The 17975-nt window shown below is 38.6% G+C and overlaps 1 protein-coding gene across 1 annotated transcript in view; it reads right to left on the bottom strand.

The window, feature by feature from the left end:
• Positions 1–17975, bottom strand: part of LOC149153429 (protein RAE1-like) — a 357670-nt gene that overhangs the window by 308650 nt on the left and 31045 nt on the right. The gene's annotated exons all lie outside the window — the stretch shown is intronic.

The raw sequence follows: 17975 nt of genomic DNA, 5'->3' as shown, positions 1-17975 counted from the left end.
AGCAAAAGGGCTTTGTTACAGTTGTGATAGCAAATACACTAAAGGTCATAAGTGTGCTGAGAAGAAATTATTCTACATAGATTGTGAAGAGGAAGAAGAAAAGGAGCAAGAAAGGTCAAAAGAAGAGGATATACTCCAGGAACAAAGCCTAGATAAAGAAGAAATGAATCCGACCATATCTTGTAATGCATTGGCGGGAATTACCACTCCTCAAACCATCAAGATAGAAGGACAAATCAAGAAAAAAAAGGTAATAGTGTTGATTGATTCAGGAAGTACCCACAATTTTATTCATTGTAAGGTAGCAAAAGAATTGAATTGCTTCTTATATCCAGCACCAGAGTGTCAAGTGATGGTTGCAAATGGAGGAACAATAAATTGCTCTGGAAAGTGCCATAATATCAAGCTATCCATGGGAGAATATGTATTGACTAGCCCAATGCTTTCCATTCCAATGGGAGGTGCTGATGTTGTACTAGGAGTCCAATGGCTACAATCCTTGGGTACAATAGCTTTTAATTTTCAAGAACTTTTCATCAAATTTTCTATGGAAGGAAAGGAAGTTGAATTAAGGGGTATTGCAGGGAAACCAGGAAAGATAATCAGCTCTAATGGTATGACAAAGCTTCTAAAAAAGGAACAAAGAGGTGTAATTGCACAATTATGTTCGCTAGATGTTTCCACATTGGAATCATCTATTTCTCCAGATCTCCAAAAAGTCTTGGACAATCATTCCAAGGTATTTGAGACTCCCAAAGGTCTCCCACCTATTCGTGATCATGATCATGCTATTCATCTGATTCCAGGAAGTGTTCCTCCAAACATCAGGCCGTACAGATATCCCTATGCCCAAAAGAGTGAAATTGAACGTATGGTTGCAGAAATGCTAGAGGCTGGTATAATTCAACCAAGTCAAAGTTCTTTCTCTGCTCCAGTAGTATTGGTGCACAAGAAGGATGGATCATGGCGCATGTGTCCAGATTATAGGGAGCTCAACAAGCTCACTATTAAAGATAAGTTTCCCATTCCTGTCATTGATGAATTACTGGATGAATTGCATGGATCAATTTACTTCACCAAGTTGGATCTTCGTTCAGGATATCATCAAATCAGAATGAAGATTGAAGACATTCCGAAAACAACATTTAGAACTCATGAGGGTCATTATGAATTTTTGGTCATGCCTTTTGGCCTTACCAATGCACCTTCAACATTTCAAGGTTTGATGAATTCAATTTTCAAACCATTCCTTAGAAAATTTGTGTTAGTATTTTTTGATGATATACTAATCTACAGCAAGTCTTGGAAGGATCATGTTGAACATGTTGACAGGGTGCTACAACTATTGGAGGAGAAACAATTATATGCAAAAAGATCCAAATGTTTTTTTGGAGTACAAGAGGTGGAATATCTGGGTCATATTGTATCTCATGAAGGAGTTAAGGTAGACCCTAGCAAAATTAAAGCCATTAAGGAATGGAAAATTCCCACATCCATAAAGCATCTGCGAGGATTTCTCGGGTTGACAGGGTATTATCGCAAGTTTGTTAAGAATTATGGGAGAATAGCAGCACCTCTAACAACATTATTGAAGAAAGATGCATTTTCATGGACTCCAGAAGCAACAAAGGCCTTTGAACATCTTAAAGAGGCAATGTGCCAAGCACCGGTCTTAGCTACACCGGACTTCACAAAAACCTTTATTGTGGAATGTGATGCTTCAGGAAATGGAATTGGTGTTGTTTTAATGCAAGATGAAAGACCCATTGCTTTTGAAAGTCGTCCAATCAAGGGAAAGTTTTTACACAAAGCTATTTATGAGAAGGAAATGTTGGCAATACTCCATGCACTTAAGAAATGGCGACCCTACCTAATGGGAAGACACTTCAAGGTAAAAACGGATCATGATAGCCTTAAATACTTTTTAGAACAAAGATTATCCTCTGAAGAGCAACAAAAGTGGGTCACAAAGATGTTGGGTTATGACTTTGAAATCATCTACAAAAAAGGGAAGCAAAATGTGGTGGCAGATGCACTCTCAAGAAAGGATGAGGATGTGGAAGCATTGTTGTGCGCCATTTCTATTATCCAACCAGATTGGATAAACGAAGCAAGGGAGGAATGGAAGAATGACGAAGAAGTGTGGGCACTTATTCGAAAGTTACAACAAGATTCCAGTATGTCTGATACATTTAGCTGGCAAAATGATTCGTTATGGTACAAAGATCGCTTATACCTCTGTAAGAATTCCCAGCTAAAACAAAAGATTCTTATGGAATTGCACACTTCTCCCTTAGGAGGGCACTCAGGATTTTTAAAAACTTACCACAGGGTTAAGAAGGAATTTTTTTGGGATGGCCTTAAATCAGATATTCAAAAGTTTGTGGCGGAATGTTTGGTTTGCCAACAAAATAAAGTTGAAACAATTAAGACACCGGGTCTATTACAACCTTTATCCATTCCAAGCCAACGTTGGGAGGAGGTTTCAATGGATTTTATCACAGGTTTACCCAAGTCTGAGGGAAAGAGTGTCATCATGGTGGTAGTTGACAGACTTACCAAGTATGCACACTTTTGTGCATTATCACATCCATTTAAAGCCAGTACAGTTTCTACTGCATTTATGGAAACAATTCAAAAGCTACATGGAAACCCAAAGATTATTGTAAGTGACAGAGATCCCATTTTCACTGGAAATTTTTGGACAGAATTATTTTCTTGTCTTGGTACTCAGTTAGCTCATAGCTCATCTTATCATCCTCAATCTGATGGGCAAACTGAGATAGTAAACAAATGTTTGGAAGGATATCTTCGTTGCTTTGTATCTGATAAACAAACACAATGGGTCAAATGGTTGCCTCTGGCTGAATGGTGGTATAACACTTCCTTCCATACAGCAACAAAAATGACCCCATTTATGGCACTTTATGGGTATCAGCCACCATCCATCACATCATATTTAAGAGAAAATTCTAAGGTTCAAGCAGTGGAACATCACATTGAACATCAACAACAAGTCCTCCAACTCTTAAAGGATAACCTCGTGTTGGCACAGAATCAGTGTTCCACGGGGACGCGTCCCCCAGGGTTGGGTGCGCGCACCCCTCGCACCCCACGCACCCGGGACGGGGAGTCTCTTGGGGGTGCGTTTCCCCACGCACCCTTTTTGGGGAGTCTTGGGGAGACGCAAGGGGGTGCGTTTCCCCAGTGTGGGAGTCTCGACTCCCCACGACTCCCCACGACTCCCCAAAAAGGGTGCTTATGGGCGTCCCCCTTTAGTGTGGGAGTCTAGACTCCCCAAAAAGGGTGCTTCTGGGCGTCCCCCTTCAGTGTGGGAGTCTAGACTCCCCAAAAAGGGTGCCCCTGGGCATCCCCCTTTAAATTTGTCTAATAAGACTTAAAAATAAAAAAATTCAAAATAAAAAATTCAAAAATAAAAACCATTAATTTTTTTTTTAACTAAAATTAAAACTAAATAACTAAAACTTAAAAGTCTAAAAAAAAAATTAAAATTAAAACTAAATAACTAAAACTTAAAAGCCTAAACCTAAAAGACATGAAAGGCAAAACTTAAAGTTAAAAGCTCACTTCATTTCAACCCAAAGTCATTTCCATTTCCATGCAATGCTGATTTGAATGAGTTATTGATCAATGTATTTGAATATTTTATTATTGATTTTTATTTTTGTTTTTCGAATCTCATGGTATGTATGAATAATAATTAATTCAATAATGAGACTTGTCACTTGAGTATGTCATATGAATGATGTATGAATTAAAATGAATGATGAGGATGGATCAATGACTCAAATTTCAATTGTCTATTTAATATTTTTATGCTTTCATTATTGAACAATGAACAATGAATATCAACTTGAATTTTTTATATATATATATACCTCGACGACTCCCCGCACCCCCGAAATTTCCCTAAAATTTGAGGGTACTCCCACACGTCCCCCCTGTGCGTCTCCCCGCACCCGCGTCTCCCCGCACCGGAGTCTTGGTGGAACATTGCACAGAATAGAATGAAACAACAGGCAGATCAACATCGTAGCGAAAGAATTTTTGATGTAGGTGATTGGGTATTCCTACGGCTACAACCATATAAGCAAATGTCCCTCAAGCAAGCTAAGAACGATAATAAATTATCACCAAAGTATTATGGTCCATACAAGCTGTTGCAAAAGATTGGTACTATGGCATACAAATTGGAGCTTCGTGCAGCTTCTTGATTGCACTCAGTTTTCCATGTTTCATGTTTAAAGAAGGTTATAGGCGACAAGCTCCCAGTTCAAAAAATATTGCCAGAACTTGACGAGGAAGGAAAAATTATATTGGAACTGGAAGCAGTCACAAAAACAAGAACTCGACAGCTACGAAATCGATCAATTTCGGAGTATCTTATCAAGTGGAAGAACTTATCCACTGAAGATTCCACATGGGAGGATGAGAATTTTATACAGAAGCATCCACAACTTCTCAAGTGTTGAGGACAACACTTTTTTGAAGGAAAGGGGCATGTTGGGTCCCTATAATACTAGCGATTACCCCATTACTAGTGTAGTTGTACCCCTTATTAATATTGTTATGCCCCTATTATCCCCATATTGTTATTATTGTGCCCCATAGAATCCCTCTATTGTTATTTTTGTGGCTTTATATTATTATTGTTAGGTCGGCTGGGTTATATTGTGACTCCTTAGACTCCTATATATAGAAAGGAGGTTTTGTCATTTGAATCATCCAAGAATTGTTCATTTATGTAATGTAAAGGAGGTTGCCCCCTTGAAGAGGCCGAATTCTAAGGCGTTGATCTATCTTTTCTATCTTTTCCTTGAGTTGGTTTCATAACACTTTTCTTCAACCGAGCTCTAATTCCATGTTAATTTTAGGGCTAGATTGTTCTTTGTTGTAGATAATTGCACTTTTTAAACATTTTCAACAATTCCACATTACATTCACCACATAACATCATATCATCATTAGCAATTATGTAGAGAGAACAATAAAATCAACAATGCAGCAAAATAGTAAGGAACAATTGAAGAAAAGCATACATAATAGAGACACGAGGATTTTGGTCGGAGACCAGAGCAAAACCCCAAAAGGGAGAAAACCCAAAAATCAATTCTTCTTCTTCTATTAGATATTCATCAATGCTCAGGTAAGATACAAAGTACAATCAGAATGAGACATATGTCTTTCATCATAAATAATATTAGGCATCATAGGGCCAACCCAGCAGCAGACAAGAATTATTGTCAACACTAACATAAGCATCATTGTCATATACATTGTCCCTTCTTCATAGAGGCACTTATACAAATCATCATAGAGGCACTGTCACAATAGTCATAGAGGCATTGTCATACATCATTATCCTTGAGGCAATGATACACATCACTATCATAGAGGCATTGTCACAACAATCATAGAGGCATTGTCATACATCATTGCCATACACTAATAAAATTGTCACATCGCAGTCATTAGGATACATCACATCATTATCATCATCATAGGCTCAAGTGTCACTGAATTAAGGATCATTGTTACTCATCTTAACAAGGATTATTGTCATATATTTCTGAACAAACATCACTATAATACATCAAGGTCATTTTCATACATCATTAAGTCACTATCATATCAAGGACATTGTCACTCACTGCCATCCAATACTGTCATAGGTGCTTCACTGTCACAGTCATATCAAGGTCACTGTCAATGCCATACAATAAGGTCATTACCATAACTTTAATGTCATTACAGTGCACACATCACTATAATAAGGGAACTTTGCCAAACATCACTGAAGGTAAGCTTTGTAACTCAATGTACCAGGGTACAAGGCGCAACCCTCTTTTCACACCAGATATCAAAGATCTAGATTGCAAATCTTTTGCCCTTATTGTCTTTTTACAAGAAACTATGCTAAGGACTTTTCAAAGCACCCTCTAATAGTTCATTACACCAGTACATAAGCTAATATGTAAATCGTCTAAACAAGGGCTCTAACTCCTAGCAAAATTCATCAACACAAGAGATACTTACATACCTCTAAAACACGTCAAATTTATGCCCTACGTCATACTTCTGTCATACTTCGACCTGTGCACAAATCATTGTAACATAGAGCTTAGAAAACCTTTGGCCTAACATGATCATCCTACAATTGTTGTGATCAATACTAGAGATTGATTTGTGAATCGAATGAACAATGTGATATGACCAAGTTTGTGGAAAACTTATGCAAACCGCATGGTCGAATAAGTTGACTAGATGGTTATACGAAGCATGAAGACCCTGCATGTAGAATTCTTCTTGGAATCCCCCTTCATTTATTGCTTTGCTAGTGTTCATCATCCAAGCAACCTCTCGAATATATCAACGTGAAAAGTAGTGGCAAGAAAGGGGTGAAGAGATACCCTGAATTGGGGGTTACCCAAGAACGTTGTATAGGAAGGAGGTATGGGTAAACAAGGATTTTGGATTGGGAGAAAGATGAAAGTGAAGAGGAAACAAGGTGCACTAGAAGTGTTTAGGGCAAAAAATAAGGAAAGCACTCAATTCCTATCTCCAATGGGAAATGAAGAGGCAATTCCTAAGGTGTAGGAGAAGTGGTAGGAAGCCTTAAGATGGTTGTAGGAAGGGTGAGTGTGAGTTAAGACATGTCGAAGCAAACATTGGAAGAGTTTGCATTCATTGATGTACAGAATCTAGTTTTTAGGGAGGTTGAGGTGTTTCTAGTGTAATGGGGGTCACACTAAAGCGCAACTTCCCAAATGGTGGAGGAAACACAAGCGAAATTGGCATTCGCAAAACCAACTTTCAAGTCATGAGAGTTGGGACTAAAAATGGAAGAATCTAACAAGGGAGCAAAGCTGTCAAGGGGTGGGGGCGTGTCCGCCTTAAGAGTGAAAGATAGAAGATCGTAGTTGAAAAAGGTGATGTAAGTCACGGAAAGTTGAACCTAACTAAACAAGACACTATCTGCTACACTCGTCACTCTATTGTGTAGTCTACATGAGAAGAAGCGTGACTCTGGGAAGTGTTACCCACCATTTTGTGGGTGATATCCCTAGGAGAAATTTTTTTCTCCAAGATGGTCCTCAGTCGGCAGCCGGCAACTCCTTGCAGCCACCAACTACCTCATTGTGCCATTTCTCCGCCACCTAAGCTAGCCATGTGGTCCCTCACCCATCTGCCATGATCGTATGTTTGAAGGTGGGCCTCCTGAACCTAAAGGTATGCCTTGTCATTTGGTAATTGAGTATTGTAGTTTGCTTATCATGGACACTTCTAGGCATGGATTAATGGGGGGATATGGCAGAAAGAATGGGTTAGGTCTGAGCTCTTGTCCCCTAGTACCCTTTTGGATCTTAACCTCGAATTCTAGTCCCATGGGATCTCTTTTACTGACCATTTGGCTTTAGGGATGGTATTTCACGGGAAACCCTGATTTTGGTTGCATGGTCCCGCTTCCCCATCCACATATATTACCCCCTTTCCACTCATTATTACCCCATTCATCATTTCTCCCCCCTAGGTCCACATTCCTCCACTGGGTCCACACAGGGCTAGTTCTCCCCCTCCCCTGCGCACACCTTGGGTCAAGCCTAGAATGATGCCCCGGAGGTTGATGCAGCTAAAAAGAAAAGTAAAAGCATAATTGGCCACATTCAACAGGAAAATGTACCACAAAATGCAAAAGATGTTCAAGACAAACACATTTAGCACATGGGCAAAGCCAATACATGAGCTCTACCGCATCATCATAGTCATCACCCTGGTTCCTACAGGTCCTATGAACCTCCTCCATCATATAGGAACCCATGATTGTCCCAACCCCTCGTGAGAAATGAATCACCCTGCCTTAAAAGGGGGTATCCATTGCTATATCTCACACATCATGCTCTTACCCCTTGAGCCATGACCAGTGAATTAAAGAAAAATCAAGAAAAGGCAAAAGGCATATAAAGAAGCGTGGAAAAATCAAGGTCGAGGCACCTCATGTACCACGATTTCTCCCTCCTATACATTATATACCCAAGTATGGGCTTCCCTTTTATTAGTTTCCCTTGTACCCCAACATGTGGCCAAGGGTTGCCACTTCTGATCCCCTACTTCATTCACCTCTCTATCACATACCACCACCTTTAAAGGATGTACCTTGAACCTATTGTCCCCTTTAGAAGTAGAAACCATCTAATAGGATATTTGGTTAACCACATTTGGAGCTTGGAGACATTAGCACATGCCAAAGCCCATTATGGAAGGGCGGGCCATTATGAAGTCACCACATGTGGTCCATGGTTGGTGAGCTCTTTTACTCGATTTCTTTAATGACTTGAAGGCTAGGGGATGCATTGGATCTTATGCAGGATTGCAGATGGTCTCCATCTTGGGTTTGGTCTCCCTATACATGGTCCTAACCCTCCAAAGGGATACATTGGCCCATGAAGGGTGTGCGTTGAGAGCCATGGGCCTCCACAGCAGTAGACAGCACTCCACAGATCCCTGAGGATGTTCAAAGATTGCTCGAGATTCACCTATTAGACAAGGAGGATGCACCTGGTTCACCTTTGCCCAGCCAGCCCCACAGATGTACCATGCACTTGGCAGCTGACCCAAGAGTTGTAGCATGATGTGGCATCATCTACACCATCATCAGAGGCCTTACAGATGGTCTACAGGCATCTTCAACTCATTTGGAGACCCATGAGGTTATTATTGTGCCCCCACACCCACTAGGAACACCACACGTTTAGGAACCGCAATGCCATGGATTAGATTCCTGACCAGGGCAATCTATCCATTGGTCTCTCAACAATTTAGGTACCACAATGCCACGGACTAGATTCCTGACTAGGGCAATCTATCTGAGTGGGACTAAGATGGACTCAAGCTTTCAACCTCTATAGGTACCATCAGGCTTACTTGCTAACCATCAACCCAAGGATCTAGGTGTGTATCTGAGGTCAAAGCTCAATGACCAACACCATCTTCCCAACTTTGGGACCTAGACATCAACACAAAGTGTTGGTCAAATGTCCTCCCAAGGAATGCTTCACTCACAAAGCCTCAACACTCCTTGATCCAGCAGATCAAGGACAACAAATCTCTACCGATCAAACAGATCGGTAACCAGCATGTTATCAAAAACTTTCGAGAGATTTACCTGAACAAACACAACCCCAATCAATAGTATACTTTCACATGTTCATAAACAAACACAAACCTTTGGGGTCTTTCAGGCAACTGATGTTGCTTCTCAACATAGTAGGACTAAAAACCGAATCTTTGATAGAAGATTCCTCAATCATACACTTTCCTTTCCTACTTCACATCTAGCAACATATCCTTCAAAATTCATTCTCCAATCAAAACTATGTTATGTCCTCCCTCTCAAGTGTCAACTAGGTAGATTTCTTCTATCCAAACTCCCTCTTAATCTCAGGGAGATCTCTTCTATCCATGCTCCCTCTTAACCTAGGGAGATTTGCTTCTTCTTATTGGAGAATCTTTCATGGCTTCCATCCTTCTTATCAAAGTCATTCATGTATCATGATTATCACATCAACTTTACATACGATCATCTTCACCATCTTGAAGATCATGTACCTGCACAACTTAGATAGCAAGTACAACGAAAACCATAGAAGCAAGAAGTTAGCCATATCAAAATCTTATAATAACGGAAGCATTAGACTATACAAACATAATCAGCAAGACATTATAATTCAACTCCTTGACCAAGTTGGAAGTTAATCCCTAAATCACATCAATAGCTCAAAATATTAAACTCATCTAGGGTTTCAATATTCTTTCAATGACATGACAAGTTCTTTCATATAGCAAACCCTAGAAACAATTCAAACAAGTAATGTGTCTAATGACTATCAGAATTCATATGTTAGAGTCCTCACTAGGATTTCATACATATCCTAGATTTCATACATGAGCTTCAACAATCAAAACCAATCAAGCTTAATCAACAACATAAATAGCTTGTACTAGGGTTTGATGTACAACCTAGATTTCTCATTTACACAATCTCAACAATCACTATATAAATAGATTCCAAATTGTTATTTCACACATACTAGAGAATTTAACTACTAGGGTTTAGCTGCAAAACCATAGATTTCCCAAACAGCATCATCCTAAAATATCAATCTTAGACAAGGGCTTAGATTAAACCCTAAGACTAATGACCAACAATGATTAGGTCAACACACATATCTAGGAATTCATCATCATACATAGGCACATCATATGTTAGGCAATTTTTAACACATTCGACATACACTGACCTACACCAGGCTAGGATTTTAATCAAATGGAGGCATATACATCTAGGGTTTCATTCCTAAGATCTTACCTTAAAGTCATAACAAGAGTTTTGCTTATAGATCAAACCCTGAAGATCTAGGGTTTCATAACATAGCAAAGCTAACCATATTATACCAAAAATCCAACGGTTTGGGATCTTAGACAGCATCATCCAACCCAAACGAGTTAGGGTTTTCATGATCATTTCAAATCACCAAACATGACATCACCATTAAAACTTCAAATACCCTTTCCCAATAACCCTAAGCAGACTAGGGTTTCACATATCAACATTAGCATACCCTTAAGTTAGGGTTTTCCAGAGAACCTGTCTAGGGTTCTATAAGAACAATCAAGGATGTAAAGAGGGTAGATTTATCAAGTGATGAATCACCCTAAACAAGAATCTTTATGATTCAAGACAGCTAGACATAACGATGTTAGTAATGTAATGAAAATTTCAAAATATGATCAATGTACTTTTAAGAGAATCTTATAAGATGTATGGTCTAAGACGTACCTGAAGGTGTTTCTTGACAAACCTTGTAAGGATTCCTTGAAGTGTTCTCTTTGTATTAAGTCATAATATTTTAAACCTGTAATACATACTTTCAAGCAAAACATGTGATACCAAGAACATGATTTAATTTCTCAAGTTAGATCTCCTACATAACCATGGAGGATGGAATCCTATGATATTGAAATTCAATCTATTCCTTCTTTCAATCAATATTAGGACTTTCGCTTAACATCCTAGGTTACTTGTAAACCCTAGAAGTTAATGTTCTAACCTGAGATTTTTGTATGTTATCTAGGATTACAATTTTTACCCTAGACTAGCTATGAATCATTTAGATTCAGATATATTGAAAATCTAAAAGCTTATGATTATACGTACCTTGTGTTTACATACCTCTGATTTTTTATAGCCCATTAGACTTGTTGTAGTGACAGTACTTACTTGATTTCTTTAAGCTGGTTCTTTGTGCTTTCCATATGACAGACTTTTGGTTCCCTTCAAACTAAATACTTCTTGTAGTCATAGATACCTCAAATCATTGGTAGATTTCCATATGCAGTTATTCCGATATCCTTTTCCTCAACGAGTTGTAGACCAAATGTATTACTTCTCTGTATATACATATCACTCCTTCAATCTTATCACTGCTTCAGCACTTAGTGCTTCAACTATAAACATATCAATGAGCCTGAATTCTTCTTCATAACTATGACTGTGACTTCACCCCATCTCTGAAGATGTTTTGAATTACGAACTCAATCTCTTAAGATGATCTGAATTACGTTATCGTCTGGCTTTCTTCACTGTGATGAGATCAAACTTCACACTATACTTACTTCTGAGATTACACAGGTTTATCTCTGAAATAGATCTGATCTTATTTCACTATAGTAGACCGAAAAACCTTCTTTTTGAATTTAAGTGAAGTATCATTTTTCTCGACTATGATTTTACCGAAAAATTAGGAACCCAATCTCTGAAATAGGTTCGAAATTGAGGTATATTGAAATCCTCCTCCTTCTTCAAGATGTCTTTACTATGGTGAACAAAGACTAAACTAGCTCACTGATCATGATCTGACTGACATGTTCGAATGCAAACAGAGAATACTTCAAACTGCCTTTGATCATGACCTTAGCTCTGATACCACGTTGAGAAATCCAAAGAGTGGAAGTTACATGATTTCTCTTATTATGACATTATCTTGTAATGTTTTTTCATTATTATGATTTGTTCTTTCGAATTAGCTTTTCTTATCATCAAGACTAATGTTAAGCAACAAATAGAAGAGAACACAAGATGTAGGCACGCTGCTAGGGCAAAACCCCACGCTAGGGGAAAACCCAGTCAAAATTCTTCCTCCGGTAGATTCAAGATGAGACGACCAAGACCCTTACAATCTAGACCCAAGACATCCTCCATCAAGTCATCCTTGAATATTGTTTAGTGTTTCAACATCCAATCAGTCCCTTTGTGTATATCGATGTCATGCTTCAATCTTGCAACAATATCATGTTTCGGTCCTTGATGTCATGGCGACATACAGTCAACAACATAGTCTGGTTCCTTTTCAATTCTGAGGCAACCTCACTACAATAGTACTGAGCTCCCTTACTTTGATAGTACCAAACCATTTTCTAAGCTCTCTTGCTGTGATATCACCAAATATATACCTGTGGTGTCGGAACTCATCTCATCAAGGTGTACAGAAGAACATTATTGTAATATTTCACCAAACTTTAGTAGCATATGACTTATGTGGTAGCACCAAACTGCAATTTGCACCATCATTCTAAAATTGACTGTAATTGCACCAAAATCTGAAATCATCTTAACTGTCTCCTCTGCAATAGCACCGAAAACATCTCTCTGAAATCCACAATTGTCTCTAACACCTACGAGTTCATCTCTGCAATTTTGGTTGAAGGTTGCACTCCTATTTATAGTAGTTTCCCTCGTGTAATGAGCCGACATGAGTCCTTGAAGCGATGTGTCTTGTAGGTCGACTTGATGATGAATTATTTTGAAGCCGACTTGAAGGAGACTTGATGGAGGAGTCTTTGACTAAACAGAGATTGATTTTGACTTTAATAAACAATCCTAAAGCCTACAATGGAGGCTTGACCTAAGACAATTGACCCAAGCATGAAACCCATGCTTTAACAAGTCAATTCAAAAATAATAAAAATTCTTTTTTCTTTTCTTTTAACAGATACATTTCATTTTGACTCAAGTACACTTATGAAGACCAAACCTAGTTACATTATTCAACACTTTTGAGCGTCCTATTCTTCATTATGGCACCTATGGACCTCATCAGGGCTCTTGGAGGTCCCTACGACATTGTATTATTTATCACTTGACCTCTTAAGAGGCTAATCATTTCATTTGTGAACTAGTTTGGTGGGCTTGTCACCAAAAGTTAGGTAATTAGCACATTATTTATTTTTGGGGCTTATATAGGCCTAGGAGATTAATTCGAACTCCTCGTTAGTGTATAAATACAAGTGAGATGAGTTCATTTGTTCACCATCATTTTGTATTGGATCTCTTCTGTCTCTTCAGAATTTCACACTTTTTCTTAGAGGATAAATTGGAGCTTTATGGATGAATTTTGATGTTTGGATTTGGTTTATCTTATCTTGGAGCTTCTCTATTGTCAAATTGTAGATGGTTGGATATGTTATATTACATGTAAGTACATGCTCTTAATGTTATTCTTGTTTTACTTTGTCATATACAATGGACGGTGGAGTTGTGAGATAACCCATGCCTTAGCTCTGCGATCAAACTCTACCCTAGTGTTCGTAAGGCTGGTGCCTCGTAGGATCAATTTGATACTTTTAAGTGAAAATTCTTGCTTTGATCCTTTCCCCCTCGTTGTTTGGGTTAAGAACATCATTGGTTGCTAAATTCTTCCCCCTTAACTTAAGTTGGGTCCACTTGGTCCCTTGTGGTCCCACACCTTTGAAAAGTCAAATCTTCAAGAACTATTTGGGAAGTTAAGTTCAATAAGGATTTTAGGATTGGGAACTCCTTCAGAAGGCATATTCCTCTAAACCTAACCCTCAAGTCCTACCTCCTCCTAGAAATCTTCGTACCTTGCTTGAAAAGAAAGCTCTATTCTTAAAGCCCCCCTCTAGGAAGAGAATTATAAGGGTCACTTCATATCCATTAATCGATTTATCCCTTACAGGTGACCTTCTATATATACCGGATCTCTTCCCATCGGTGAAAGTCCGTAAAGAGTAGGGAGTCTTAGCTGAGGTGACAATGGGCTAAGCCTCCATCGTTGCCCTTTCATCTAGCAATTTCCCTTTAAGAATCCCTTTTACGACCCCTACTAGTTTGAGCGGTAATAGGAAGCAAGGAAAGTCATTAAGGATCAGCAACTCATGGAATTGAGTGAGCTATAAAAGGTGCCTGCCATAACGTATAATAGGACCAAATACATCATCCAATAACCACTAGATTTTTACCAAATTTGGATCTATTTCTTGAATGAAAGACACGTCCTCTGAGCAATCATGGAAAAAAATATGAAGAACTCTAGTGCAAGCATTGAAATCACCCAATAAGATGGCATCCCCCATCATCAAATATTGAAAGACGCTAGCATATATGTCATATGTAATGACCCATTTTTTATTTATAGGCAAAACTGTATTAGCATATATACGATGTATGCATACGATAGCCACATATGCATACATTGCATACCTTGCACTAATATACTTATTAAATAATTATGAAAAATGCTTAAATATATAATAAAAGCTTTGAGTACCTAAAGTAATTAAGAAAGGAGATAATGCCTAAAAATTGACACTTAGATATTAAAGTTATAAGTTAATAATTATAATATATATATATATAAATTTTATTTTATTCAAATATTATAATTAAAGTTTATATGTAAGAATTTACAGGCTAAGTTCCTCAGACAGAACACCAAAGGACACCGCTCACAAACAGATCACTAAAAAACGCTAGTATTTTTGACGTGGTTAAAACCCTCAAAGAGGGAAACAGTCCACGGCCTGAGCCAACACGGCCACTTTAGGCAATTTATTAATGTAAAAGAAAGAAAATTTACATAAGCTTCTCTCATGAACGACCGGTCATCTAACAAATGACCCTCCATGCTCTTTAAATAGAGATCATGGACCAATCGGTTGTTAAGCCACGGATCAAGTGTCGGTAATACCGAGGAAAGAATAAACTGTCAAATCACTACATATCGTGACCGTCAGATTGTAAGTTACAAAAGTACATAATAAAGAAACACACTTTACCTAACTCTACACTAGACCAAGTTATACTTAACTATTTCCTATGTGTCGGAATATCCTCACATCCCCCTTAAGAACAACTTGGGATAGGATTGAAGGATGTACAAATATGACACAATAGGAGAAGGAAGGAGGCATTAGAGCCTATCCCCCCTTAGTGACAACTTCCAGAACTCCAACCATAAAACAAAGTTTAGTAAACTTCCCCTCTGTGAGAACCTTTGTAAAGATATCTGCAACTTGATCATCTGTTGAACAAAATTGCACTTCAAGAACATGGTCATGAATGAGCTTTCTGATGAAGTGCATGTGCAGTTCAATGTGTTTGTTGCGCTGATGTTGGACTGGATATTTGCATAGTTGAATGGCACTTTCATTATCACGCCAAAGTGAAGTCGGATGTTGTTGCTGAAAGCCAAACTCTAACAGGATCTGACAAAGCCACAGGGCTTCCTTACTAGCTTCTACGGCACCACGATACTCTGCTTCTGCTGAAGAAAGAGAAATGGCACTTTGTTTCTTGCAAGCCCATGTAATAGGTCCTGAACCAAGAGTGAACACATAACCTGCAGTAGACTTCCAATCATCAAGGTCACCAGCCTAATCAGAATCAGTGAAACCAACCAATAGAGGAGATGCTTCTGAACTGTAATGAATTCCAAACTGAATTGTACCTCGAACATAACGAAGTATTCTTTTCACTGCTTTCCAATGACTTTCATGTGGATTTTGCATAAACCGAGCAATAAGGCCAACAGCAAAGGAAAGGTCATGACAAGTATGGTTCAAATACAAAAGTTTTCCTACAAGTTGACGGTATAAGGTAGCATCAACTTCAGGGGAAGTACAAGTGACTGAAAGTTTGGCTCCAGATTGAAAGGGAGAAGGGGCTGGCTTACAGTCTTCCATGTGAAAATGGCATAGAAAATCACAAGCATCCTTGGACTGGGAAAGGGAAATACCTTCCTTGGATTGCAAGACTTGAAGACCAAGAAAATAATGCAAGTGTCCTAAGTCTGTCATTTCAAACTTCTTTTTAAGGTTGGACTTCACATGGTTTGTAAGGTTGGGATCACTAGCAGTAAGGATAAGATCATCAACATAAAGAACAAGAATGATAAGAGACTTGCCCACTTTCTTGGTATAGACAGTATTGTCAAAATGACACCTAAAAAAGCCAGTTTCTAAAAGAAAGCTATCCATTTTGGCATACCAAGCTCAAGGAGCTTGCTTGAGACCATAAAGGGATTTCTTAAGCCGACATACAAGGTTGGAGTTTGTTTGTATAAAGCCAGTAGGTTGTTCCATATAGATTTCTTCATGCAAATCCCCATGCAAGAAGGCAGATTTAACATCCATCTAATGGACTTCCCATTTGAAAGAGGCAACAAGGGAAAGAACAAGGCGGATAGAGTTCATTTTGGCAACAGGGGAGAAGGTTTCAGTATAGTCAATGCCTTCAACTTGTGAAAAACCCTTAGCAACAAGATGAGCTTTATGTTTATCAAATTTTCCATCTGGTCCATACTTGGTTCTGTAAACCCATTTGCATCTAACAAGTTTTCGTCCCTTTGGTAGAGGAACAAGATCCCATGTATCATTTGCCAATAATGAACGATATTCTTCATTCATAGTTGTGTCCCAATCTGGATGGCATGAAGCTTCTGCAAAGGTGTCAGGATCATAATTCATTGAAGCTTGAACCAGTAAAGAAGAGGCTCTATCGAACTAAGAACGTGTACGTCGCTGATCTGTAGAATCACCGACAAGAGCGCCTGCTGCATCCCGAGTAGCACAGACCCATTTTGGAAGCTGAGGAGCTGAAGGAGGATCCTAAGAAGGTGGGGGAGGATTGTCATCCTCGCTTTCATCATCTGAAGAAGAAATGTTTTCAAAAGTTGAAGAGATAGAGAGAGGTGGCACATCCGCTGAACTAGACTCGTAGGCCGATATATTTTCAACAAACTTTACATCTCTTCTAATGATTACATTTTTGGACTTAAGTGGAATAAATCTATATCCTTTGACATCTTCAGAATATCCAACAAAAATACATTTTTCACTCTTAGGTTCTAAAGCTTTATGTTTCTCATCTGGAATATGGGCCCATGCTTCACTTCCAAAAACACGAAAGTGACTTACATCTAGTTTAATTGAGCTCCATGCTTCTTCTGGAGTCATATTCTTTAAAACCTTAGTAGGAATGCGATTTATTATGTAATTTGCACAGTTAATTGCTTCTGCCCAAAAATTAAGACTAAGTCCTTTAGATTGAAGCATACAATTAGCCATTTTCTTTAAGGTGCGATTCTTCCTTTCAGCTACACCATTTTGTTGTGAAGTATATGGAACAGTATGTTGCATTTGAATTCCATTCTCAGTGCAAAAGTTAATGAATTGTTGTTAACATATCCTCTGCCATTATCAGATCTTAGCTTAAGAATTTGATGTCTAGATTGTTTTTCAACAAAGGCCTTAAAGGCCAAGAACATGTTAAATACTTCACTCTTGAGTTTTAAGAAGTATACCCAAGTGTGTCTGGAGAGATCATCAATGAAAGTTAAGAAATACTTGTAGCCAGAGAATGAAACAACTGGAAGTGGACCACATAAATCACTATGCACAAGCGGTAAAGGGGTTGAGGCGTGCCAAGAGGCACGTTTTTCAAAACTATCCCAATGATGTTTTCCAAGTACACATCCGGAACAAACACCATCTCTGCAGGACACCATTGGAAGACCTGTCACCATATTTTCTTTACATAGATTCTAAAGGGAGCGATAGTTTAAGTGACCGAATCACTCATGCCAAAGTTTGCTCACTTC

This window comes from Pinus tabuliformis, chromosome 9, assembly GCF_031772625.1.
Source record: "Pinus tabuliformis cultivar Carrire ecotype Pingquan chromosome 9, CPIR1, whole genome shotgun sequence".
Taxonomy (NCBI): domain Eukaryota; kingdom Viridiplantae; phylum Streptophyta; class Pinopsida; order Pinales; family Pinaceae; genus Pinus; species Pinus tabuliformis.
The sequence above is the reverse complement of the archived record's forward strand: the minus strand, read 5'-3'. Positions and strand labels throughout refer to the sequence as shown.